The sequence below is a fragment of the Capra hircus genome, chromosome 27, assembly GCF_001704415.2.
Source record: "Capra hircus breed San Clemente chromosome 27, ASM170441v1, whole genome shotgun sequence".
Classification (NCBI taxonomy): Eukaryota; Metazoa; Chordata; class Mammalia; order Artiodactyla; family Bovidae; genus Capra; species Capra hircus.
Window position 1 is genome coordinate 39680332 of NC_030834.1, and position 27969 is coordinate 39708300.

At 42.6% G+C, this 27969-nt stretch overlaps 1 pseudogene; it reads right to left on the reverse strand.

The window, feature by feature from the left end:
- The window catches only part of LOC102170022, a 49392-nt pseudogene continuing 23637 nt past the window's right edge, over positions 2215-27969 (reverse strand).

Here is a 27969-nt window from a genome sequence, read left to right on the forward strand (position 1 = left end):
ATGCACTAGTTTATATTGAAGGTAAAAGGAGATAGGGTATCTGTAAGTCCTTTGAGAACTGCAAAGAACTATGAATGTGCTCTATCTATCAGATCTAGTCCCTTAAATCTATTTCTCACTTCCGCTGTATAATCATAAGACAGGGATCAAGACCATCCCCATGGAAAAGAAATGCAAAAAAGCACAATGGCTGTCTGAGGAGGCCTTACAAATAGCTGTGAAAAGAAGAGAAGCGAACAGCAAAGGAGAAAAGGAAAGATATAAGCATCTGAATGCAGAGTTCCAAAGACTAGCAAGAAGAGATAAGAAAGCCTTCCTCAGCAATCAATGCAAAGAAATAAAGGAAAACAACAGAATTGGAAAGACTAGAGATCTCTTCAAAAAATTAGAGATACCAAGGGAACATTTCATGCAAAGATGGGCTCAATAAAGGACAGAAATGATACGGACCTAACAGAAGCAGAAGATATTAAGAAGAGGTGGCAAGAATACACAGAAGAACTGTACAAAAAAGATCTTCACGACCCAGATAATCATGGTGGTGTGATCACTCACCTAGAGGCAGATGTCCTGGAATGTGAAGTCAAGTGGGCCTTAGAAAGCATCACTACGGACAAAGCTAGTAGAGGTGATGGAGTTCCAGTTGAGCTATTTCAAATCCTGAAAGATGATGCTGTGAAAGTGCTGCCCTCAATTTGCCAGCAAGTTTGGAAAACTCAGCAGTGGCCACAGGACAGGAAAAGGTCAGTTTTCATTCCAATCCCAAAGAAAGGCAATGCCAAAGAATGTTCAAACAAACACACAATTGCACTCATCTCACATGCCAGTAAAGTAATGCTCAAAATTCTCCAAGCCAGGCTTCAGCAGTACGTGAACCGTGAACTTCCAGATGTTCAAGCTGGTTTTAGAAAAGGCAGAGGAACTAAAGATCAAATTGCCAACATCGCTGGATCATGGAAGAAGCAAGAGAGTTCCAGAAAAACATCTATTTCTGCTTTCTTGACTATGCCAAAGCCTTTGACTGTGTGGATCACAATAAACTGTGGAAAGTTCTGAAAGAGATGGGAATACCAGACCACCTGACCTGCCTCTTGAGAAATCTGTATGCAGGTCAGGAAGCAACAGTTAGAACTGGACATTGAACAACAGACTGGTTTCAAATAGGAAAAGGAGTGCGTCAAGGCTGTATATTGTCACCCTGCTTATTTAACTTATATGTAGAGTACATCATGAGAAACGCTGGACTGGAAGAAACACAAGCTGGAATCAAGATTGCTTGGAGAAATATCAATAACCTCAGATATGCAGATGACACCACCCTTATGGCAGAAAGTGAAGAGGAACTCAAAAGCCTCTTGATGAAAGTGAAAGAGGAGAGTCAAAAAGTTGGCTTAAAGCTCAACATTCAGAAAACGAAGATCATGGCATCTGGTCCCATCACTTCATGGGAAATAGATGGGGAAACAGTGGAAATAGTGTCAGACTTTAGTTTTTCTGGGCTCCAAAATCACTGCAGATGGTGACTGCAGCCATGAAATTAAAACACACTCCTTGGAAGAAAAGTTATGACCAACCTAGACAGCATATTCAAAAGCAGAGACATTACTTTGCCAACAAAGGTCCGTCTAGTCAAGGCTATGGTTTTTCCAGTGGTCATGTATGGATGTGAGAGTTGGACTGTGAAGAAAGCTGAGCACTGAAGAATTGATGCTTTTGAACTGTGGTGTTGGAGAAGACTGTTGGGAGTCCCTTGGACTGCAAGAAGATCCAACCAGTCCATCCTAAAGGAGATCAGCCCTGGGATTTCTTTGGAAGGACTGATGGTAAAGCTGAAACTCCAGTACTTTGGCCACCTCATGCAAAGAGTTGACTCATTGGAAAAGACTCTGATGCTGGGAGGGATTGGGAGCAGGAGGAGAAGGGGATGACAGAGGATGAGATGGCTGGATGGCATCACTGACTTGATGGACGTGAGTTTGAGTGAACTTCAGGAGATGGTGATGGACAAGGAGGCCTGGCGTGCTGCGATTCATGGGGTCACAAAGAGTCAGACACGACTGAGCAACTGAACTGACCTGAACTGATGAATGTGCTTGTGCTTTTTTAAAATCACCACCTGCGTCCCCTTTAATAAAACACGCAAGGTCGTGTGACAGGGAAGGGGGTGGGGCAGTGAAATGTGACCATTTACGACCACAAAATCCCCTCTGTACGCTAGTGCCTGGCAGAGAGGAGGGCAGCCCTATTCGTAGAGGGTGTCTTGGTGTCCAGACCAGCAGAGAAGGCAGACCTTGGGCTGGAGCCCTCGAGGGGCATGGTGCTGCCCTTGCCACGATCCATGCCCTCCACCCAGCTGGAGACGCTGAGCGCCTGGGCCAGAGCCAGGATGAGAATGCGACCGCCCCCCTAGCACGCGGGCTCCACCTCTTGCTGGCAGAGTTCCCTGATGGTCCACCCACGCTCGATGCAGTGCTCCAAGAATTTGCTGTTCTGCTGCAGGTCGCCTGAGGGGAGCAGCCGCAGGTAGATCACCAGGTGGTCCACGGTGCTCTGGTCATTAAAGGAGGCCAGCAGGTTGGCCGCTGAGGCTGCTTCTCCACCCACTCGTTCAGGTCCGTGAACGTGTGGTGGAAATCCTCAGTTGTGAGCTCAGGGAAGCCCTGGGACACCACGTCTTTGCTCTTGTCAGACACAGCCTTGAACTGCTGCGATTCCTTGCTGTCATCCAGCAACGCCTCCAAGTGGGAGAGTCCGAAAGCTCTATAGAAGCAGTTTCCACCCGCCCTGGTCTTGCGGATGTAGGAGTATTTCTGTGGCTGTCCTTGACCTTCTGTTGACAGATGTTGTCATCCTCTGCACCCTCTCTGTGTAGGACAGAGAGCTCCAGCCGCTCCCAGACCAGCGGGTTCTGCACAGCGATCTCTTGCTGAATTAGGTCTGCTGGGCCATGATGGCTTCATGGGCAAGACAGTGAACACTTTCCCTGTCACTGCCCAATGGCTCCTGCTTCTGCTCTGAGATTCCCCCACTGCCATCCTTAAACAGGTGGTGCTAGTGGTAAAGAACCCTGCTGCCAGTGTAGGAGACATAAGAGATGTGGGTTCAGTCCCTGGGTCGGGAAGATCCCTGAAGGAGGGCACGGCAACCCACTCCAGTATTCTTTCCTGGAGAATCCCATGGACAGGGAAGCCTGGCAGGCTACAGTCCAAGGGGTTGCAAAGAGTTAGACATGACTGAAGCGACTTAGCGTGCGTGAATATAGACAGTAACGTATGTACATGCAAGTACATAAAATAGGTACACAACATGTGATGTATTTGGCAAAGGTGAGATCATGTGAGTGCCAGGTGTAACACCAAGTACTTATGTGACTTTCGATCAATCCCTATACCTTTGATTCCTGATCTAGAAAATAAGATATGGCTACATTTTAACCATTGCTATATGACGAGTGAATATGTGCTATATGTGAAGAACATAAATTGCAGTGTTTGTGGCTCCGTAGATGGGCAGAGGGTAAAAGAGTCTCAGTGGGTGGTAGCTGTCCATGCAAGAGGCAGGATACAATGGGTCAAACGCAAAGACATGAGGGTAAAGAATGAAAGTGGGATGCGAAGTGAATATTAAGTTCAGTCTGTCCAGAGGAAGCCATTATGATGCTTATCACGACAAACTCTACCAGAGGAAAATGATGGCTGAAGCCAGTTAGAAAGACAGCCTTCTCCTACCTGACAAATAACTGTGCCCACCTGTCATCAGTGAGAGTTCCCACCAAGTGTGCAGGTGCGGCTGGAGACACTCCAGGTGTCTTCATTGTTTAGCAGAATGTCTTTTTTTCTTTTAGTTTCTTAGAACAAAATTATGTAACGCATTTTTATAACTATTGAATTATAACTAATCATGTTGACTATTCATTGAGTAATTGTATAGATCAGTTATCCTGGTAGATGCTGGCAGTGATCCTTTTATTTCCCCTTGATGTTTATAGAGGTTCTGTGTTTGTGTCAGTTTGCAGCTCTATGGGCTTCCCAGGTGGTGGTGGGGCTAAAGAACCCGCCTGCCAATGCAGGTAGATGTAAGAGATGCGGGTTTGATCCCTGAGTCAGGAAGATCCCCTGGAGGATGGCATGGGAACCTATTACATATTCTTGCCTGGAGAATCCCATGGACAGAGGAGCCTGGCAGGCTACAATCCTAGGGTTGCACAGAGTCAGACATGTCTGAAGTGACTTAGCACGTACACATGCAGCTCTGTATTGAATCACTGGAACTTTATAGCAATGAAATCACTCGCTTTGAAACTGATGATGTGCTATAGATGAGCATTGTGTACATCTATGAATTGGATATTAGCTTATATTTCTATGTCTCATTTTCATCATCCATAAAATTAAAACCTACCATCAATTTTATGGGCAATTTTAAATACAACCTTTTTTTGTGTGTGTGCTGTAATTCTATTATGTGCATTAGAGAAATGTTTTCCTTACTCTGTTTTCAAAGAGCTTACTTTACAAAAAAAAAAAAAGTTATTTTGATAGAACAGAATGCTGTGTCAATAGCTCCAAGTCTGGTACCACCGAGATTCCAGAAGCACCATTATTACTAATGTCTTAGACCATTGATTCTAGACAGAAAAGCTCAATAGGAGCAGACAAAGACATTGGCCTATTTTGAGAACACACACAGAAGTACTTGGCTTGGGGAGCTGGAAAAACAAAGCAGTGAGGTGAAGGGACTCAATGCTCTCTTCTGAATAAAGGACATTTCCAATGGCTTTAATTGCGCCAACAGCAGATGCTTCCTATGGAAGGTTAATTTGCACAAACACGAAATAAAATAAACCTACTCATGAACATTTCCTCGCCTAAGTCCCATTTAAAACTGAGCATCAGAGGACACTCAGTTGATGCTGTGGGGATCAGGAAATGATGCGTGTGTATTCTGCAGAGTTGTTTTATTGAAGCATCGCTTGATGGTTCACATTCTGATGGGCAGCCGGACATCCATTAAGATTTCTTCCCTGAAGGGTACAATTGCACATTTAAATACTGATCAATAAGACAGTAAAGCTTTGATTTCGCCCACAAACACTGTCAGGTCCGCCGTTTGCCATGTGTTATCTAAGAGTCATTTGCGTCGTATTGGATATAATAATTGCTGGTATTATCAGGTGGAATATTGTAACAGAGAGTTCATGAGTATCATGCACTAAGCTCCTGAGAGACAGAGAAGGTAGGTTTGGGAAACCACAGACGCTTTGCTGTCGGCTGCCAAATAGTGTTTTTGGCGGATCCCTGTCACAGAACTCTGTCAGAAGTACTCTTTGGTGGACAATAAAAAATTCAAATGGCCATTCACTCATGGAGTAATGCTCGCTTTGGATGGATTGTAAAACGTAACGTGTCATAAACATTAAACGATCAGCCTTATTTACATGGCCCCAGCTTCAGTTACTCACTGACTATTGAAGGTGATTTTCAGTGGGTTGTGTAGACGTGTTTCTTGATTGCGTGTTGCTGTTGTGGGTGATTGAACCTTGTCTTTCCTAGATATGGAGGGTATAGGTTTGAACACTGCCATATCCATTCAAGAAAGGATGGTGCCTAGTTGACATGGTTGCTGCTGGTAGGACCCGTTTCAGAGGATCAGGCACCTAGGGCAGCTGGGCCAGACCAAAGGCATGAGGGCTGCTACCAGGCAGACCCCACTGCGTCAGATTCAGGGATTTCTCGCTGCCTGAGATCCCAGACCTCCCATCCCGGTCAACCTCTGCTAATTTCACCCACATGCGCTCATGAACTCCAAGTCTGTTGTCAGTCTGTTCAAAGAGGAGATTCCCTCCACACCAGCTTCTGGCTTTGAACTTCCTTTCCCATCTCATGATTGCACCAGCTTGGAACTGATGACCATCCCTCATCATATGGACTCACAGCTCAGCCCGCCTGTGAGTTGCCCTCTGCATTCTGCTCCTCCCAACTGCTTGGCAAGAGTTTGCTCTGGCATGTTGTCTAGACATGTAATTATGTGTGAGTGACACATCAAACCATTGTACACACTTTGGTCATTAGAGCTGACCCAATCCAGGCACCTATAGGAAGAAAACTTCCAGTTGAACTCATATGGAACCTGTTTGCAAATTGTGGGGCAACAAGAAAGCTCTTACTTTACACAATGTTGCTGCTGCTGCTGTTGCTTCAGTCCTGTCTGACTCTGTGCAACCCCCTAGATGGCAGCCCACTAGGCTCCTCTGTCCCTGGGATTCTCCAGGCAAGAATACTGGAGTGGGTTGCCATTTCCTTCTCCAATGCATGAAAGTGAAAAGTGAATGAAGTTGCTCAGTCGTGCCTGACTCTTAGCGACCCCATGGACTGCAGCCTACCAGGCTCCTCCATCCATGGAATTTTCCAGGCAAGAGTACTGGAGTGGGTTGCCATTTCCTTCTCTGTATACAATGTTAGGGAAAGGAAAAAAAAAAAAAAAAAAAAGGCCTGACCCAGTCTGAAGTTTCTCAGTGAATAGTATTGTGCAGGAGTGAGCAAGCCGTGGAAATTGTTCAGGAAGAAAAATGAAGTGATTTTGCAGAGCCTTTAAAACAGTTTTGATGCTGTTTAAGGTGACATCCAAGAGACCTATCTGGGAAAAAATGCTGTCATTGTTTGTAAGTCAAGAGGATGAACAGTTTTTGTGTGTGTGTGTGTGTGTGTCTTAACTTTGCCCAGCAGTTTTCTCCTATGAACTTGGAGGTCTTCGAGAAGTCCCCTGGCTTTAATATTTCATTTCTAAGCACTCACTGAGACCCATAAGTGAGCCATTGATTAGGGTACAAACAGTTTGTTCATAGGTCTATTCAATTCTGAATTCTGTGCAATAAACATAAAAGGAAGACTGTTCTCCCACACGTGAGACAGCTGAGTGCACTAAGCAATTCAGTGCTTTCTGGTAACCAGCAGTGACTTTTTTTTTTTTTTGTCCTTTTTGAGTATGAAATTCACCAAGTGCCCCATTGTAATGATAAATACCAAATAAAGCTTCCTTCACAAGGGGAAAGTGGCTGCAGGGGAGCATCCTTATTTTTGACACATTTGACATAGGGTTAAATTTTCACTGGCAATAAGTCATAACGCCTTTTCTCCTATACTGTGAGGTTAGGCACACCTGTTTGAATAAGTCGTATAGGTGCTAAGCCTCTTGGTCGGCTTCGAGAAACTTTTTTTTTTTTTTTTTTCTATTCTCACAGTTAAAATCAGCTCAGAAATGGAGGTAAGGGAAAAACAAGGCTTATGGGAAAAATAAAACATTTAGCAATAGGAAGGGAAAAACATCCTTTCTGCATCTTATGAGGTACTTTCTTTAAAGAGAGAAAAATCTTTTGTGTATGTGTCTAAGAGTTAAACCGTATGGAGCTTTCATTCTGCATTGTAGAATTATCAGAAGAGAGCCCCCCTCTAATGAGAAATCGAAATCTGATTCTTTGTAAAGAATTTGCTTTTTTTTTTTTCTGTATGGAAAGATGGAAACTTCCAAACTGAGTTTCCCTGCTCCTGCCGAGGCTGGAATTGAAATTTCTTTTCACAATGATGGAGCTGCGGGAGAGGTATCAGCCGCTCAGTCTGCAGACTGAGGGGAGCAGCATGGCGCTGACTCAGACTGACTTGCTATGGATTTCCTTTCAGCAAATTAAAATCTACCTCCCTGGGCAAGTCGAAAAAGAGGATGCCCTCACATTTTGCTGTATCTTACCAGAGTACCACTGGCATCCACCTCTCTCAAAACAATCCTTTTCAAAAGATTTTTTCTTTTCTTTTTTTTTTTTTTCAGATTTGAAAGATTGTTTTTAAGGTTTGTCTGCGTTTCAAACTTTCTTTCCTGAAAAAGGAAAAATCAGCTTGCAAGGGTCGATGAAGGGCAGAATTGAAAACGGCAGTTTATTTTCTGGAGAGAAAGATCTTGGATTGTGATGGTAAAACTGGTTCACCATCTCAAATGGAAGACAAATGGGACGGGGGTGATTTAATTGACACTTTCATTTCTTCTGCTCTGTTAAGTCATCTGCTGTGTGTGGCTAGATGCTGGGGCAAATACAGAAGTGACTAAGGGGAGATCCGGTGATGATTAAGTTTATGCATCAACTTGACTTGTCCATGGGGTGCCCAGATAGCTGGCTAAACTTCATTTCTGGATGTATGTGAAATATTGACATTTGTCTCTTTGTTTTCTTTTTTTTTATTTCTGATATTATGTTTATTTATTTTTTCAATCTTTGATGTCATCTGCTTCCAGCATTTAAAAAAATTTTATTGGAGCATAATTGATTTACAAAGTTGTGTTAGTTTTAGGCGTACAGCAAAGTGATTCAGTTATACACATTCTTCTTCAGATTCTTTTCTCCTGTAGGTTATTACAGAATATTCAGTAAAGTTCTTTGTGCTGTACATTAGGTCCTTGTTGATTCTCTATCTCATGAATAGTAGTGTGTATATGTTAATCCTAAACTCATGATTTATCCCTCCGCCACATTTCCCCTTTGGTAACCATTAGTTTGTTTTCTATATATATTAGTTTAAATAAATTCATATGTATCATTTTTTAAATTAGATTCCACATATGAATGATACCGTATGATGTTCCTTTCTCAGAGATAATAGACAGTAGATAATAGATAATCTCTAGGTCAGTTCGTATTGCTGCAAATGCCATTATTTCATTTTTCATGCTGAGTAATATTCTTTTGTATATATGTACCACATTTTCTTTATTCATTCCTGTCAGTAGGCATTTTGGTTGCTTCCCTGTCTTCACTATTGTAAATAATGCTGCAATGAACACTGGGGTGCATGTGTCTTTCAAATTATTGTTATTATTTTTATTTTTTCAGATATAAGCTCAGGAGTGGGATTGCTGGGTCATATGATAGTTCTATTTTTAGGCTTTAAGGAACCTCCATACTGTTCACCATAGTGACCTTACCAATTTCCATTCCCACCAACAAGCTAGGAGCATTCCCTTTTCTCCACACCCTCTCCAGAATTTATTGTTTGTGGACTTTTTAGTTGATGGCCATTCTGACTGGCATGAGGTGATATCTTTGTAGCTTTGCTTTGCATTTCTCTGATAATTGGTGATGTTGATCGTCTTTTCCTGTGCTTTTTGGCCATCTGTATGTCTTCTTTGGGAAAATATCTGTTTAAAACTTTTGCCCATTTTTGATTGGGTTGTTTGTTGTTATTGTTGGTGGTGATTTTTTGGATATGGAACTGCGTGAGATTGATCACTTACTGTTTTGAAGATTAATCCCTTGTAGGTTTCTTCATTTGCAAACATTCCTCCCATTCTGTGGGGAGATGGGCTTCGAATGGCTAGACTCAGGAAAGCACAGGGCACTCCCCATAGCAGGTGGGCTTTAGGCAGCCTCTCGAGAGCCTGCACAGGATGGAAAATTGGAGGAGAGCTGAACTCACTCATGCCGCCTGACCATGGAGTGGAGATGCTGACTTTCTCCTGCCTCGACCACCCAGCTCTCAGATCCTTAGAACCACACCACCCGCTTCCTTGAGTCTCCAGCCTGTGGCCAGCAGACCATGGGATTTCTCAACCTGCATGATTGGCTTCTTTGCTCTGCAGATCCTGCCTAGTACAGACCTGCTCCAGGTCTCAAAGTGGGGTTAGGTACTGCTCATGATGTGGAAAGAAGTCCTTGTGATATCTGCATGTAGGAAGCACTCTTTCTCTTGATAGGAAGGAACTCTGCTTTACTAGATTCTGCCAATTGAAATCTTTATCAAAACTATTATGAAAATCAGAAGGGATATAGCATGAGTGTTCAAATACAAAAATAATGATAATAACTAATATTTATTATATGAAGTCTATTTATGTGTGCCATAAACACTAAGTGTTTTAGAAAATTATTTATTAAGGGGTCTTGCCATCTGTATGGCACTTTCATTGCTAAGGAAGAGATGTTTGGTTTTGAAGACACCATTGAGCAGGAAAGAAAAATCAGCTATAGGTGCCCTTGGATAGACGGTGAAGGCTAGAGATGAGGTGACTACTTGGCTAGGAACTGGGAACGAGTCTCTTCCATGAAGGTCGCTTCAGTTCCAGCTTTTTCAGAGATCACTGAGAAGACAAGTGATCTTGTCTTGGAAATGTCTTCAGTGGTGATGTGTGATATTGATTGTCAGATAGTTTTTAGTTTGAAGCCACCTCGGTGCTTGGTTAAATGAATAATAGAAGAGAAGGAAAAGATGAAAAAAAAAATGCTAGAAAAGGCATCTCTGGCTCCTGGAGCTTGAAAGCAAGGTCAAAGATTTTATATTTGGCAGAGTGTTTTGGAATTGGGTTGGGGAGAGTACAAGAGTTTAATTAACAGGGATTATTAAATTGCATGAGTGTAAGAGATAAAGAATCTTAAATTGCATTGGGGTGGCGAGATGGAGAAATAGGCAAAAAAAAAATGTGCCAGGGAGAACAAAATATAATTTCCTCGGCTTTATAATCAGTGAGCCTAAGAGATTATTTCAGGGACTTGGGGTCTTCAAGGTAATTAGGACACGGCAAAAAGATAAAACACAGGAAGGCTCTATGAATTTGTAAGGCTATCAGAACATTGCCAAAGAAGAAAGAAAGAAAAAGTGAAGCCACTTAGTCGTGTCCGACTGTTTGCGACTCCATGGATTGAAGCCCGCCAGGTTCCTCTGTCCATGGGATTTTCCAGGCAAGTGTACTGGAATGGGTTGCCATTTCCTTCTCCAGGGTATCTTCTCAACCCAGGGGCTCTTTACCATCTGAACTACCAGGGAAGCCCCAAACATTGCCAGCTTCTAGGAAATATGTATCCCTCATGTCATCCTGAGAAGCAAGGATGCTGTGTTTTCTCCTTGACCTCAGAAATACCTTTTGCTTTCCACAGAAACCACTCTACTGTTTCTAAGTGAAAAAAGGGACTGGAAAGAGTAAATTAATCAAAGTCACAATACAAGTGATAAAGATGTGAAAGACATTATGTGGGTGCATATTTTAAAGTCTAAAAGTTCTTTGCAGCTAGAGAAAAAAAAATGTGAAAAAAGTTAGTGTTAATCATTCAGTCATGCCCTACTCTTTGCGACTCCATGGACTGGAGTCCACCAGGCTCCTCTGTCCATGGAATTCTTCAGGCAAGAATACTGGAGTGGGTTGCTATTCCTTTCTCCAGAAGCTAGAGAAACTCTTAGCTAAAGAGCTTAAGTTCTCATCGATAGCTAAAAAGCCATGAGATCAGAGTGTTGTTGCTGTAAATGATTCTACAGTGCTCATCTCTACTCTGTATAGTTGTATTTTGACCATAATCATTAACTGCACTGTAAAAGTATTCTTTGCCTGTATAATATTAGTTTGTTATGATTTTCATACTCTTCATTGATATGTTACCAACATTTTGTTAGTAAAATGCCTGTTTTAAATAATGAAAATGGAACAATCGGATTATCATACAGAGCAGAGTGCCAAAGAGGAGGCAGCTTCTTTAATAGGGAAGAATCGGAGAAGAGAAAATGGTTTTGTGGGGACAAAGATGTTTTGTTAAACTGTTCGGAGGGATGGAAGGGCATTTCGAAGTGAGAATGATCGTTAAATAATAACCTGGAAAATGTACAGAGCATTTCAGGGGATTAACATGCAGTTCAGCAAGGCTGGGTGGTAGAAGATGATACTAGGAAGGAAGATTAGAGTTAGGTTGAGTATTGGTTTAGAAGTTGGAGCGATAACCTGTAGAAATGTGGAGACTTTGAAAAATGCTTTTGTAGAATTACGGAACAGTATATGTACTTATGGGGCTTCCCCCGAGACAGCACTAAGGCATCCACCTGCAATGCGGGAGAGATAGGAGACTCGGCTTTTATCCCTGGGTCTGGAAGATCCCCTGGAGGAGGAAATGAGAATGCACTCCAGTATTCTTGCCTGGGAAACCCCTTGGATAGAGGAGACTGGTGGGCTACAGTCCTTGGGGTCCCAATGAGTCAGACACGACTGATCATGGATACATATGCATACATATATGTACTTAAATTGCCCAAAAAAGCATACTGTATATCTTTCCCATCTGCTCAGCTCATAGTCAAACTCCAATATCCACAGGTAACCAATTTTATTTGTTTTTCATGGATATCCTTCCAAAGGCTTTTTATGCAAAAATAAATGTACATTATTATTTCCCTCCCTTTTACACAAAAGGTAGCATGTAGGAAACTTTATACACGTTTCCTGTTTTGCTTTTTTTCCTTAAAATATGCATTTTGGAAATTTTCTGTATTTTCTAAAAGCTAAAGGCTATGGAAGTACTGTAGTTTATTTTACTGGTTTCCTGCTGTTATTTTAGTGGCTTTAATCTTTTACAAACAATGTAAATCTGTCACTTTGCATGTAGCAAGGAAACCTCAAGAATTGCAAGAACTAGGGCTGTTGAGTTAAAAAGATATTGAGTTTCTAATTTTGATAGTTATCAAGGATTGGTACTTGCAGGAATTATGTTCACTTATATTCTTTATGGTGCTTATTCAGTAGTTTTACCAACAGTGAGAGATACAGCTTTCAAATTTTGACAGTCTTATCCGTGAAATAAAGGAGGCTGGGAGGAGTTTAATAAGCACTTTTTTTTTTGGGAGTGGATTTGAGCATCTTGTTTTTATATTGAAATTCTTTTGTATTTTTTCCCCCATAAACTCACGATTTACTACTTTTGCCTATATTTGATTGGATCATTGTTTTTTTTTTTACTTATAAATTTAAAGGAGTTAATTATAAATTAGTTATAGAAATCTTTCAAAGTTGTGTGGGTTGCAAATGTTTTTTTAATGGACTGTTTGCCTTTTGACTTTTCTCATGATGTTTGTTTTGTTTTCATACACTAGTGTTTGGAAAGGTCTGCATTTTTCCAGGGTTACACATACATTCTACCATTCTAAGCCTTCTGTTTAATACTGGCTTTTAATCTTTGTTCCATTTTTTAGTCTATTTTGATGCAAAATGTGAGATAATATTGCAGGTCATACTTTTATGTCTAGTCAATTGCCTCCAAATATGCTCTTTCTTAATAATCTATCTTTCCTTAATTGACTTGTATTTTGTCACGTATCCAAAAGAGATGGCAGTTCTGTCTCAGTTCAGTTATAAATGTGCTGCAATTCTGAGTTTAAAAAGCAAGCTTTATTAGGCATATGCATTTGTTCTCAATATTATGGGGAAGAAAATGTAAAAAGTAAAAATAATAAAATCCAGGGGAAACACTCAAAAACATGAAAAATGACAATAAAAACAAGAAAAAGGCAAGGGAAATAGCCTTCTCACATATCACATGCATATTATCAAGCTCCAACAATAAAACCACATAGTTTTTTTTGACCCACATGAATAGATTCACAGTCCAGTGAACCAGTAGGGCTTCCAGTATAAAGCCTTTTCAGGGGCGCCAGGTCCTGTTGTTTGTAGCCGTGTTTATGCTCGACCTCTGTTTTCGATCTTGAAAGTCTCCCGTGTTTAAAAGGGGCACCAGGGCGGGGGGAGGCTGAAAGAGGGGAAGCGCAGGCGTGAGGCTGTGTTCTCGAATGTAAATGAGCAGAAGAAGCACCAGGGAATCCTGCTGCAGCAGCTTCTGACTCGGTGGGGTGGGTCTGGGTGGGGCCTGGGGTTCCGCACTTGTGGCAGGCTCTCCCGGTGATGCTAATGCGGGCTGAGGGGCCAGGCGGTAGGCAGGGCTCTGGTCAGACCGGTCAGGGTGGAGGCAGTGTCTGAACTAGGGCGTCAGTCTGGGGTATGGAAAGAATGAGGACAAAGTGAAAGAGCATCCCTGCGGGCTCATAACAACCATTGACAGATTGAATGTGGGCGATGAGTAAAAGGTGGGAAAAGATTCAGAGTTTTCTAGCTGGGGAGATGCTTTCAACCTTTAAGAAAAAAGAGGAAGATAACCAGGAAGCTTGGCAGATGTTGAGTCTGAGTGTTTGATTTTGAGAGAGATTTGCCTGGGAATCGATATCAGACCTTAAATGTGGCAACGGAGTGACTGTCCAGACAGAGATGTTGTTCAGTTGCTCAGTCGTGTCTGACTCTTTGTGACCCCATGGACTGCAGCATGCCAGGCCTCCCTGTCCATCACCAGCTCCTGGAGCTTGCTCAAACTCATGTCCATTGAGTCGGTGATGCCATCCAACCAACTCATCCTCTGTCATCCCCTTCTCTTCCTGCCTTCAATCTTGCCCAGCATCAAGGTCTTTTCCTGTGAGTCAGCTCTTCGCATCAGGTGGCCAAAGTCAGATTAGGAAGCAGGAAAATAGTAGGACCAAGAATAGAACTTTGAGACACATCTGCATTAAAAATGGAGTTATGCAGAATAATCAGGGGTAGGAAAAAATGCAGAGAGAATTACTGGGTGAATACAGGGACCTGGGAAATCGACACCACCCTCTGCCATTTTTTGGGCTGTTGATAAGTGGTGTGACTGGGATTCCCCAATCTGTGAATGAAAAAAGGAGGAAACCTAAGAGGGAGCCTGTGTTGTTTAGGGTGCAAGAGAGGAGCCTCCAAGTGTGGAAAGAAAAGCACAATTGTTCCCTGATTTCCGTCAGGAAATCTACTTAATATGGCCAGGAAGGTCCATCTCTTACATTTCTGGGACTTAAAATACTTCTGGTCATAGGTTCACATTTGCAGGAACCAGCTTTTCTTTTGCTCGTCAGTTTCAGTATTTCTTCTCTGTAAATTAAAGTTCAATTAAAATCCAATCCACCTCCCTTTATCTACAATCCCTTGGTTGGTTCTGCTCTCTGAGGTTAGTACACAATCAGAGTAATAAAGACCATGGGATCGACCAAGAAATTGAAAGTAATGGCTCTTTCCTCCAAAGGCTCGAGCTGAGAACTGGCAGATCAAGTTTCATTAAACCTGGAGTTAATCTGAGGATTGGTTGACTATTGCACACTCCTATAATAAAGCCTTTGAAGTGGGAACATGGAAACTCTAACAAGATCAGTCTAAATCAGGGATTGACATCATTTCAGAAATAGGTTGCCAGGATGCTGAGCCCCTTCTTTTTCTGTCGTGTGGGGCGTGGAGCATCCTTTGCCAACAGAAGCTTTCCCCAGTCATCAGGGTAGCATTGTCCCAGGCCCGTTTCTCCTGGCATCTCACGTGATGATCAGTTATTCGCACTGAGGAAGCGTCAATAGTGTCCTCAGGGAGTAAGTGAGGAGCAGCTTTAGAGTACCGAACATTTTCAAGAGGGAAAATTGGAAGAAATTACCTCAGAAGGGGTCAACCGAAGTAGCCAAATTTTGTTAACTAGAAAGTGAAAGAGAATCGCGAGCCATCTAGAAGTTGGGATTTGAAAGGGCACAGAAAGGAAGGTGGGAGATTACAGGCTTTGATTTGTCAAATTTTTTTGGCAAATAGCCCTTTCTGATACCTACTTTAAGCAAAAATAGTGAGTTGCTTAAGGTCGTTTTATATCTGCATGAGAGTCTAAATATAATAGAAGGATTTTAAAAATGTTTTAATGCTTTACTTACCTATATAGTATGTATATCCTTTTTTATTTTCTTTCTTTTTATTATTATTTATTTATTTGCTAGAGGCTAGAGTTCAATGCTGTCAAGCGAATCACTCCTTTTAATTCCCTTTGCCTTGCTCTTTTTGCTTTTTTCTTGTCCTTTTATTATAGGCCTGTTTACTGTCTTCCTCTTTAATAGTAATGGTAGATAAATAAGATTTTAAGAATGTATTAAGTGCAATCAGTCTATTTTGTATAAATCCAAGATACACAGAAGCATTTCAACACATGAAAGATAGAGCTGAATTGCAAGTATTCTGAGGATTAGGTACATTTCCTTTTGTTTGTTAGACTTATCAAGTTGCTCCTATTAATACAATGCTCTCATGCATTATGTAACAGCTGAGAGCATGATCTGAAGTTTGAGAGTCCTGCATTTGAGAAGCTGTGTGTGCCGAATCCCCACCTGCCACACTCTAATGCATCTGTGATCTAAGGGTGGTGCAAATTGCCTAATTTCCTACAGCAACTCATATCAAAATATTTCATCAAAGTTAATTAAAACTTTCAATATTTCTTGAGAGAAGAGCAAGGTATTGTGATCTTAAAAATAGATCTGTAAACAGACAGAATAGAGTTTGGGAGATGGAACTTTAATGAAACAAGAACAGGAAAAATACGTGAAGGAGAAAATCATGATGAATCATAAAATGTTAGTGTTTAAGCAGTCCACAGACATTATCTGCTCCAAGTCCTCATTTTAGGATGGAAGAACTGAGGTCCGTAGGTGTTATGTAAGGTCACAGAACATTGTAATGACTCCGATTCCTGCTCTGTGAACATAACTGTCTGGGAGAATGTCAGGCACTTGTGAATATTTCATTCATTTTTTTTTTTCAGTCACTAGGGTACTCTTGGGTGCTTTGAAACAGTAATTTCCCCACAGTAATCTTAAGCACAGAGGCTATCAAACTGTGTAAAAATTAAGCTGGGCTTTAGGAATTACTGAAAATGGCCTAGGGTATGGGATACCCAAGCTTGTAGCTCCAGAAATTCAATTTTAACTGCTTACCAAGAAATGATCAGGCATTGGGGAATGGTCAGATGCAAAACTGACTTATGTACCACAAATTTGAATGTGTTCCTATAGGAAAAGTTGGAAACGGTGAGTGAATGAACTCTGTAAAACGTGTGTGATTCTGTGTATGGAATCGCATTGGTAACAAGGAGAATAAGGTAATTGTAATTGTTGTTTCAGAGTTGGGTCCATGCAGAAATCTCAGTTATGTGTAAATCATCTTCATTAATGTGATGGCCTGACATGACATCCGTATTTTCTTTGGGGCCAAATAAACAGTTTGTAGAAACCAACCTCTTGGGAGTAGTGGGGAATTCAGCCAACCCTTGCTGCAGATAGTCTGGTGCAGTGGAAAGCAGTCTGATTTAAGACTCCCAAGACATGAGTTCTAGTCTGAGTTGTACTGTTGTGTAAGCCCTATAACCCTGGGAAGGGCAAGAGATGGCCTTAAGCTTTAACTTTCTCATCTCTGAAATTCAAAAGTGAATCTTGGTGAATTCCAGTTGTTTCCCATGCTGACATTCTCCAGCCTCAAGGAGCTTTCCTGTTCTAGACACTACAAGCCCTTGTCTTCACATCTTCCTGCCTTGTGTAGACACCAGTCCTGACGTGACTACTCACTGATCGTAGTTTAATGATACACAACGATTTCTAAACCAGCTGTCTTAGTCAAGACAGAAAGTGGTACTGCAGCAGCCGTGTCCTCGAGTGTCGCTGCAGGCAGACTGCATGGTGCTGATGAGACCTGCTTGCTTCACACAAGGCAAGTGGCAGGCATTTCCAGGAAGGTGCCAGGAGAGCCCATGGCTTGGATCAGTCCCCCTGAGGATGAAAAGGGTGGAGAGTCTCATCTCTAGGTTGAGTTTTTGGTGGAGTTTCACTGCTATGAAGACCTGATTGTGTCAGTACCTCTCAGCCGACGCTGAGGGAGCCGGGAAGTCATGATCACAGGCCATCTATGACCATAATGGACGGTGCTTTGGGGCAGGTAGACCCCAGTGTGTCAAAGCTCAAGAATCCCAACAAGAGCATGGGTGGTCATGATAGTGTCTGATCCAGCGGGGATCACTGAGAATAATCTAAAGACTTTGATGATTCAGGAAGCTTGTGTTTCACAAATCCACAGTGTGCACCTCCTTCCCACACCCCTGGGCTCCCTTTCTGGTGTGCGTGCTAGAATAGGGGTCTCGGTTCTTTTATTCCTTTGGGGATGAAAGCACTTTCACTCCTTCCCTAAATAGTGTCAAGGTTACGACTCCAACCCGGTGACGGACTCTCCCCTTTCTCAAGCTCAGGGCTGGTTGGTACCTCTTATAAACCTGGGCTAAAAGAGTAGTGATCCAAACCACCATGCCCACTGCTGTCGCTGGCCTGAGGCCGAAACTGAAATTCATCTTCCTTCTCCTTGCTACCTCTTCTAGGTTTTCCCGTCTGGATTTACTGCCTTGTGGTGTGACCAGACCTTGAGCCTAAGGGGTCAGTTTATCTCCCTTTGTTAGTCGGTAGTTGTTATATTTTCCCCTCAAACAGTCACTGCCAGGACATGGAAGTGCACAGAGGTTCCCACATGGCCTCCACCTTTAATCCTCCCCATCTGGTTCTGCTGCATTGGGGCAACACTGTCTCTTACAGGGAATTAGGACCAGTGTCCTGGCCAGCGCAGAAGCTCCATATATGCTTGTGGGTGCTTTCCTCTGAAGGGCCCCTACTGCTTTTGGGTAGACGAGCAATCCTGCTGCAAAGTTTTCTCTGAAGAACCTGCTTTTTAGAAGCACTCTGGCACCGATGGTCTTAGCCTGGGTCTCCCATGGAGCAGAGAGCAAGCGAAACCTCAGTCTGTTCTCAGTTTACTTGGGAGTCCCAAGGATAAGGGTGTGGATGCAGGGAGAGTGTGAGAGAAGAAAACGCTGAAGGCTTGTCCTGTTGTTACTGCACTGGCCACCATTTTATTTATTTATTTTTTTTAAAAATTTTTATATTTTTTTTATTTTTTTAGTTTTTTATTTTTTAAATTTTAAAATCTTTAATTCTTACATGCGTTCCCAAACATGAACCCCCCTCCCACCTCCCTCCCCACAACATCTCTGTGGGTCATCCCCATGCACCAGCCCCAAGCATGCTGTATCCTGCGTCAGACATAGACTGGCGATTCAATTCTTACATGATAGTATACATGTTAGAATGCCATTCTCCCAAATCACCCCACCCTCTCCCTCTCCCTCTGAGTCCAAAAGTCCATTATACACATCTGTGTCTTTTTTCCTGTCTTGCATACAGGGTCGTCCTTGCCATCTTCCTAAATTCCATATATATGTGTTAGTATACTGTATTGGTGTTTTTCTTTCTGGCTTACTTCACTCTGTATAATCGGCTCCAGTTTCATCCATCTCATCAGAACTGATTCAAATGAATTCTTTTTAACGGCTGAGTAATACTCCATTGTGTATATGTACCACAGCTTTCTTATCCATTCATCTGCTGATGGACATCTAGGTTGTTTCCATGTCCTGGCTATTATAAACAGTGCTGCGATGAACATTGGGGTACATGTGTCTCTTTCAATTCTGGTTTCCTCGGTGTGTATGCCCAGCAGTGGGATTGCTGGGTCATAAGGCAGTTCTATTTGCAATTTTTTAAGGAATCTCCACACTGTTCTCCATAGTGGCTGTACTAGTTTGCATTCCCACCAACAGTGTAGGAGGGTTCCCTTTTCTCCACACCCTCTCCAGCACTTATTGCTTGCAGATTTTTGGATCGCAGCCATTCTGACTGGTGTGAAGTGGTACCTCATTGTGGTTTTGATTTGCATTTCTCTAATAATGGGTGATGTTGAGCATCTTTTCATGTGTTTGTTAGCCATCTGTATGTCTTCTTTGGAGAAATGTCTATTTAGTTCTTTGGCCCATTTTTTGATTGGGTTGTTTATTGGCCACCATTTTATCAAGAGCTGAGAGAGGCACTGGATTTGTGGACAGGTGTGTTCTTGGAGTGTGGGATTGTGAATGTGCGTAAGCGGGGGCCCTCGTGCAGCTCAGAGTAATGCACAGAGCGGGGAGAGAAGGATCCTCCTGCACTTGGTTTCTTCTCATCTCTCCTCCCCACTGGCTACATCCCCAGGGCAGCTGCTTTCTCCATGACCCTTCTACTGTGCTGTCCGATGCTGTCGGGGGCCCTGAGGATGCTTGGCGGGGCCCTTTGCCTACTCCCAGCAGAGCAGGGTTGGCATGTGGGGTGTGAGGGTCCTGAGACCCAGGGGTCGGTCAGACTGTCAGCCGTGGGGAAGCATGGCAAGACGTGACGGGGCAGATGGTGCATTTCTAGACTTGAGAAACAAGGCAGACTTTGAGAAAGTCTGAAAATGCACTTGGCCTTTTTGTCTGCTCAGATTTCATGTCCTAGAGATCTACTGTTCAATGCAGAGCTGATAGTGAGACCATGCTGTACAGTGAAAATGTGCCAGGAGGTAGATCTTTTGTTGTGTTCTTATCACAAAAAATAAAGAGGACAGGAGGAAATGTTTGGAAGGATGGCTGCTTATGGCATAGGTTCTTAGTGATGGTTTTGTGTGTGTGCACGCATCACACACACACTTAGTCGCTCAGTCACCTGGCTCTTTGCAAGCCCACAGACTGTGGCCCACCAGGCTTCTCTGTCCATGCGGCGTTAGTGTGTACTTATCCCAAACTCAGCAAATTACGTTCGTTAAGTATGTAGAGCTTTCTGTATGTCAATCATATCTTGGTAAACAGTTTATTGTTATCATTGTTGTTATTTTCAATGGATTGTAGTTAATGGAGGAGTGTAGTTAATGTAGTTAATAGAGGTATCTCATCATATGTCATATCTCATTTGATTTGACCTGGTGGCAGGTAATCCTGGTTAGTTCTGTCAGAAGATGAATGTTTGGCTGCCTAGTGTGAAGCTGCCTTTCTGACCATTTCTTTCCTTTCCTGAAAGGGGAATAGCAGCTAATGACCACCAGAGTAGAGATGTGAAAGCTAGGAGGTAGACTCACCTGTGAGGTCGCAAGGGTCAGCAAGAGTGAACATTGACATTCTAGGAATCAGCAAACTAGAATGGACTGGAATGGGTGAATTTAACTCAGATGACCATTATATCTACAACTGTGGTCAAGAATCCCTTAGAAAAAATGAAGTAGCCATCATAGTCAACAAAAGAGTCTGAAATGCAGTACTTGGATGCAATCTCTGAAATGACAGAATAAAATATGGTCATTTCCAAGCAAACTATTCGATATCACGGTAATCCAAGTCCATGCCCCAACCAGTAACGCTGAAGAAGCTGAAGCTGAACAGTTCTATGAAGACCTACAAGACCTTTTAGAATTAACACCCCCCCAAAGATGTCCTTTACATTATAGGGGAATGGAATACAAAAGTAGGAAGTCAAGAAACACCTGGAGTAACAGGCAAATTTGGCCTTGGAGTACGGAATGAAGCACAGCAAAGGCTAATACAGTTTTGCCAAGAGAGCGCACTGGTCATAGCAAACACCCTCTTCCAACAACACAAGAGAAGACTCTACACATGGACATCACCAGATGGCCCACACTGAAATGAGATTGATTATATTCTTTGCAGCCAAAGATGAGAAGCTCTATACAGTCAGCAAAAACAAGACTGGGAGCTGACTGTGGCTCAGATCATGAACTCCTTATTGCCAAATTCAGACTTAAATTGAAGAAAGTATGGAAAATCACGAGACCATTCAGGTATGACCTAAATCAAATCCCTTATGATTATACAGTGGAAGTGAGAAATAGATTTAAGGGACTAGATCTGACAGACAGAGTGCCTGATGAACTATGGATGGAAATTTGTGACATTGTACAGGGATCAAGACCATCCCCAAGAAAAAGAAATGCAAAAAAGCAAAATGGATGTCTGAGGAGACCTTACAAATAGCTGTGAAAAGAAGGGAGGCAGAAAACAAAGGAGAAAAGGAAGATCTATCCCTCTGAATGTAGAGTTCCGGAGAATACCAAGGAGAGATAAGAAAGCCCTCCTCAGCAATCAGTGCAAAGAAATAGAGGAAAACAATAGAATGGGAAAGACTAGAGATCTCCTCAAGAAAATTAGAGATACCAAGGGAACATTTCATGCAAAGACGGGCTCAATAAAGGACAGAAATGGTATGGACCCAACAGAAGCAGAAGATATTAAGAAGAGGTGGCAAGAATACACAGAACTGTACAAAAAAGATCTTCACGACCCGGATAATCACGATGGTGTGATCACTCACCTAGAGCCAGACATCCTGGAATGTGAAGTCAAGTGGGCCTTAGAAAGCATCATTACAAACAAAGCTAGTGGAGGTGATGGCATTCCAGTTGAGCTATTTCAAATCCTGAAAGATGTGCTGTGAAAGTGCTGCCCTCAATATGCCAGCAAATTTGGAAAACTCAGCAGTGACCACAGGACTGGAAAAGATTAGTTTTCATTCCAGTCCCAAAGAAAGGCAATGCCAAAGAATGTTCAAACGAACACACAATTGCACTCATCTCACATGCCAGTAAAGTAATGCTCAAAATTCTCCAAGCCAGGCTTCAGCAGTACGTGAACCATGAACTTCCAGATGTTCAAGCTGGTTTTAGAAAAGGCAGAGAAACTAAAGATCAAATTGCCAACATCGCTGGATCATGGAAAAAGCAAGAGAGTTCCAGAAAAACATCTATTTCTGCTTTCTTGACTATGCCAAAGCCTTTGACTGTGTGGATCACAATAAACTGGAAAATTCTGAAAGAGATGGGAATACCAGACCACCTGACCTGCCTCTTGAGAAATCTGTATGCAGGTCAGGAAGCAACAGTTAGAACTGGACATGGAACAACAGACTGATTCCAAATAGGAAAAGGAGTCCATCAAGGCTGTATATTGTTACCCTGCTTATTTAACTTCTATGCAGAGTACATCATGAGAAACACTGGGCTGGAAGAAGCACAAGTTGGAATCATGATTGCCAGGAGAAATATCAATCACCTCAGATATGCAGGTGACATCACCCTTATGGCAGAAAGTGAAGAGGAACTAAAGAGCCTCTTGATAAAAGTGAAAGAGGAAAGTGAAAAAGTAGGCTTAAAGCTCAACATTCAGAAAACTAAGATTGTGGCATCTGGTCTCATCACTTCATGGCAAATAGATGGGGAAACTGTGGAAATAGTGCCAGACTTTATTTTTCTGGGCTCCAAAATCCCTGCAGGTGGTGATTGGAGCCATGAAATTAAAAGATGTTTACTCTTTGGAAGGAAAGTTATGACCAAGCTAGACAGCGTATTAAAAAGCAGAGACATTATTTTGTCAACAAAGGTCCGTCTGGTCAAGGCTATGGTTTTTTCAATAGTAATGTAGGATGTGAAAGTTGGACTATAAAGAAAGCTAAGCACTGAAGAATTGACAGTTTTGAACTGTGGTGTTGGAGAAGACTCTTGAGAGTCCCTTGGACAGCAAGGAGATCCAACCAGTCCATCCTAAAGGAGATCAGTCCTGGGTGTTCATTGGAAGGACTGATGTTGAAGATGAAACTCCAATACTTTGGCCACCTGATGCAAAGAGATGACTCATTGGAAAAGACCCTGATGCTGGGAAAGATTGAGGGCAGGAGGAGAAGGGGACGACAGAGGATGAGATGGTTGGATGGCATCACTGATTCAATGGACATGAGTTTGGGTGGACTCCGGGAGTTGGTGATGGATAGGGAGGCCTGATGTGCTGTGGTTCCTGGGGTTGCAGCATCAGACACAGCTGAACGACTGAACTGAACTGAAGGGTCAGCATCGTTCATGGTGTCTTGTTGCATCAGTTGCAGAAGCTGAAGACCCATGTGTTTTCTTCAGACTCAGCATCTCATGTATCCTTGCCATGTGGACCTGGATGCTCCTGACTATTGAGTCTGACTTTTTTACTTTAGGTTGAAGTTTGTTGATGGACTGAATAAAATGCTTGGTTTTCTTAGAATGTTAGCACATAAAGGGATCTTAATCCAAACCCTTCATTTGAGAGAGGAGGGGATTGAGGGACATAGAATTTCTGATTATTCCAAACATACACTGTGCTTCTCTTAGAAAATCCTTTTTTTTTTTTTGTCTTATTGTTTAGGGAGGAAATATACCAACAACTTTCCCCAGGTAGCATCGCATCACTAGCAGAGGATAAGCAGTTGTGTGGGAAAGGCAATAATAAAGAGGATATTTTTGATTTTAAATATGAAGTGTATCTTGTATCTAAATATATCCTTATGTATTAATCCCTAAATGATAAGGACATTGTGTCTGAGGATTTTAAGAGTAACATAAAAGACGATATCATCCAGATAGCACCGAGTGAAATCATAGGAATGGCAAAATCTCATCTCCAGGTCTTCCCAAATTACCTTTCCTCCTGGTAATGGACTCAGGACTGAGTTGGATGATTTTGAAGAAGACAAAAATCAGATAAAGCCATTCTCTTTCCAGCAAAATAGCTGTGTATTTCATCTGGCTGAAAATTCCCATCAGCCAATCGATTTTGCCAATATCAATATTGATAAAAAGAGTATTATTCCCAAATTCTACAGTTCTAGAAAAGGAAAGTGTGTGATGTTCTGACGAATTGGTTTTTAGGGCTCTAAATTCAGTGTTTAGTACCAGTGCGTGTGTTCGTGTGTGAAACAGGATTTGACAGACCTGTGTTGCCATCTCGAGACAGAAGGGAGATGAAGAGGTGCTGCACCTAGAGTGCCAGCAGGAATGTCATCAATTAACAGGATCTGGAGTTTGAACATGATCTTAGAGGTCATCCAGACGCATCGCCCGATTTTGATGGAGATCAAAGTGAGCCTCGGAGAAGTGGCCTGATAATTAGGAACAGACACACAACGACCATTTAATTTTCGAGTCTTGAAGTCTTCTGTTTTCATTTTGGTTAGGGTGTGAAAAAATAGTCACGCATAAAGGAAAAATTAATTAATTAGCAAAGAGAAAGTCTCCATCCAGTGGGAAAATAGAGGCCTTTACTCTGCCCATGTTTTGTAACTTCTTTCTCTGGCTCCTTCTGTTGCATTATTTCGATGGTAGAAGCTATCTCCCTAAGAGTCGGTATATTGAATTCCCCTGCATGTGTTCTGAGAGATTGAGTTCATTTGACTGTTGATTCCTTAGTGCAGCAAGGTATCTCAGAAAGAGATGGTGAGGTAATTTAATTGAAGACCATAGCATCCATTTCAGTCCTTCTTTTCAGATACCCACGTCGTATTCCAGCATAGCCGTGGTATCCTGTGGACTCAAAGTGAAAAGTCTATTATCAGAGCTCACAAACTTTATACTCACGCAGTACAGTTTTATAGCAAGGTTCAGTGATCACAAAATAGAAAAGACCCAGGCAATACACTGGAGAATGATATGACTTGAAACTGTAACCATCAGGAAGAAAAGTGCACAGATAACCACCAAGGTGTGGGAAAGAGTGTCTTGCCGAGTCAGGCTGTCTTAGCGGGAACTCCCATGTGTCTATGTGCTGCTCTGCTCAGAATATTCTAGGCCCTGTCCTTCTGCTCTGTAAAGCCCTTCTGCTGATGACTCAGCGCTTATTGATTTATATAGATCAAGTGATCTATATAAATATTGGTTTATATAGATTTCAGTTCAGTGCTTTGGGGGCTTCCTAAGAGGCTCATTGGTAAGGAATCCACCTGCCAGTGAAGGAGACCCAGGTTCAGTCCTTGGGCTGGGAAGAGCCCCTGGAGAAGGGAAGGGGTATCTTAGCAACTAAACCAATAACAAAGCTGCTGTGCTTTGTAGCAGCTTCATCTTTTAAAAAATACTTTTATATACACATATATGTATGACTGAGTCCCTTCAGTGTTCACCTAAAACTCGCATTGTTAATCGGCTATAGTCCAATATGAAATAAAAAGTTTAAGGAAAAGAAGATACACTCGGTGCATTTGCTCTCACTGCTGGCTGCTGCAGGTTGCCTAGAGCTACACTTGTAATAACAACTTCTGAACTGGAAAGAAAATAAACTATACTCCCTGAAAAAGGTACTTTTAGATACATTTATATGTGTATGCATAGACCATGCCTACATGCACCTATATAATTACGTACAAACATATATTTATATACACACACATACACAGATGAACTAAGTCAGCTGTGCTGTGCTGTGCTTAGTTGCTCAGTCATGTCTGACTCTTTGCGACCCTGTGGATTGTAGCCCGCCAGGCTCCTCTGTCCATGGGGATTCTCCAGGCAAGAATCCTAGAGTGGGTTGCCATTCCTTTTTCTAGGGGATCTTCCCAACCCAAGGATTGAACCCAGGTCTCCTACATTGCAGGCAGATTCTTTACTTTATGAGCCACCAGGGAAGCCCAAGAACACTGGAGTGGGTAGCCTATCCCTTCTGTAGATCTTCCCGACCCAAGAATTGAACCGGGATCTCCTGCATTGCAAGCAGATTCTTTACCAGCTTAGCTACCAGGGATGACAAAATAAACCAGATGATTCATTCCTTGAGTACATTTGAAAAGTAGTAAACAAGATATTTCTGAAGTCAGGGCGATGCTGACTCCACCACAGGGCAAGTCCAAAACCATCTGTGGGAGATGACAGACGTGGCTACTGGGGACACCAAAGAGCTTGAAACTTTGCAGTGAAATGACTAATTCTTACTTCCCCACTCGTTGGGTTTCTCCTCTGCAATTGCGGCCCTACCTGGAGTGTGTTCAGGTCACAGTCCCTGAAGTGAGGCTGCTTACGACAGCCTGCAGGAAGCTATGTGGACTCCCATCCCTGCAAGCCTGGTCTTCACACCTGTGAACCACTGGTCCACAGATGATGCACTTCTGCACCATGGAATCCCCCGGAGAGGCCACTTCTGAAGATGGGTTTCCATTCATTGACTTTTTCACAATATGTGTTTGGGGTAGGTCTATTTAAAGAAAGACACTGTGAGTCCCAGGGTCCCTCACTGGAGGACAGGAACACGTGCTGTGCTTTCCACTGGTGTCAGGCAAGTAACAGTGCTCGTCCATGTAGGCACTTTGGGATAACAGTTTCCTAGGAAGAAGAAGGATGGGGAGCAGAAGTCACTCACAAGTACGAGCCACAGTCTGAGTCTGTTTGAGTGGTTAAAGCCACTGTTTTAGGGCAAAAGAGGTTTCCAGGAAGGAATAACAATAAGAGGGAATCAAGGAGGATGGGAGAGGACTGATCTGGAGCTGTGCTGGTGGTAGTCAAGCCAGGACTCATAAAACCAGCAGTGCAGACCCAGAGTCGGCCAGCAAGACATAAACGTGTTTGCCTCAAAGTGAGGCACTGAAAACAACCATTAAAATGAAGTTCACGTATGGATGTGAGAGTTGGACTGTGAAGAAGGCTGAGCGCTGAAGAATTGATGCTTTTGAACTGTGGTGTTGGAGAAGACTCTTGAGAGTCCCTTGGACTGCAAGGAGATCCAACCAGTCCATTCTGAAGGAGATGAACCCTGGGATTTCTTTGGAAGGAATGATGCTGAAGCTGAAGCTCCAGTACTTTGGCCACCTCATGTGAAGAGTTGACTCATTGGAAAAGACTCTGATGCTGGGAGAGATTGAGGGCAGGAGGAGAAGGGGATGACAGAGGATGAGATGGCTGGATGGCATCACTGACTCGATGGACGTTGAGTCTGAGTGAACTCCAGGAGTTGGTGATGGACAGGGAGGCCTGGTGTGCTGTGATTCATGGGGTTGCAAAGAGTTGGACACGACTGAGCGACTGAACTGAACTGAACTGATATCTACATATAAATGTAGATATATATATAGTGTTAGTTGCTCAGTCATGTCCAACTCTTTGCAACACCATGGACTGTAGCCTGTCAGGCTCCTCTGTCCATGGAATTCTCCAGGCAAGAATACTGGAGTGGGTTGCCATTCCTTTCTCCAGGGGATCTTCCCGGCCCAGGGATCGAACCTACGTCTCATAAGTTTCCTGTATTGGCAGGCAGAACCTTTACCGTCTGAGCCACCAGGGATGTACATACATACACCTAGCTAGTTCATACATATGCAACACATGTATATATACACATTTAAATCTGGCAATTTTATTTGTTGGCATATTAGTTTATAATGTTTTATTGATCATATTTATCACTAAGTAATTTCTTCATTTTTTTATATACTTGAGATTATATCAATTATCCCACTAAGAAGAATGAATTAACGCACTTCTAACATTTTCTTCTTCTCCAACTCCAGACTTCCTGTGTGCAACTATTTCTACCACATCCGAGTACATCGCATCTGCATTTTGTACTGTGCTGTAATCAGTGCTGTGATGTTTTGTGTGTAGATCGCAGAGACAGAGCACAATTGACTGCATTCCAGCTGT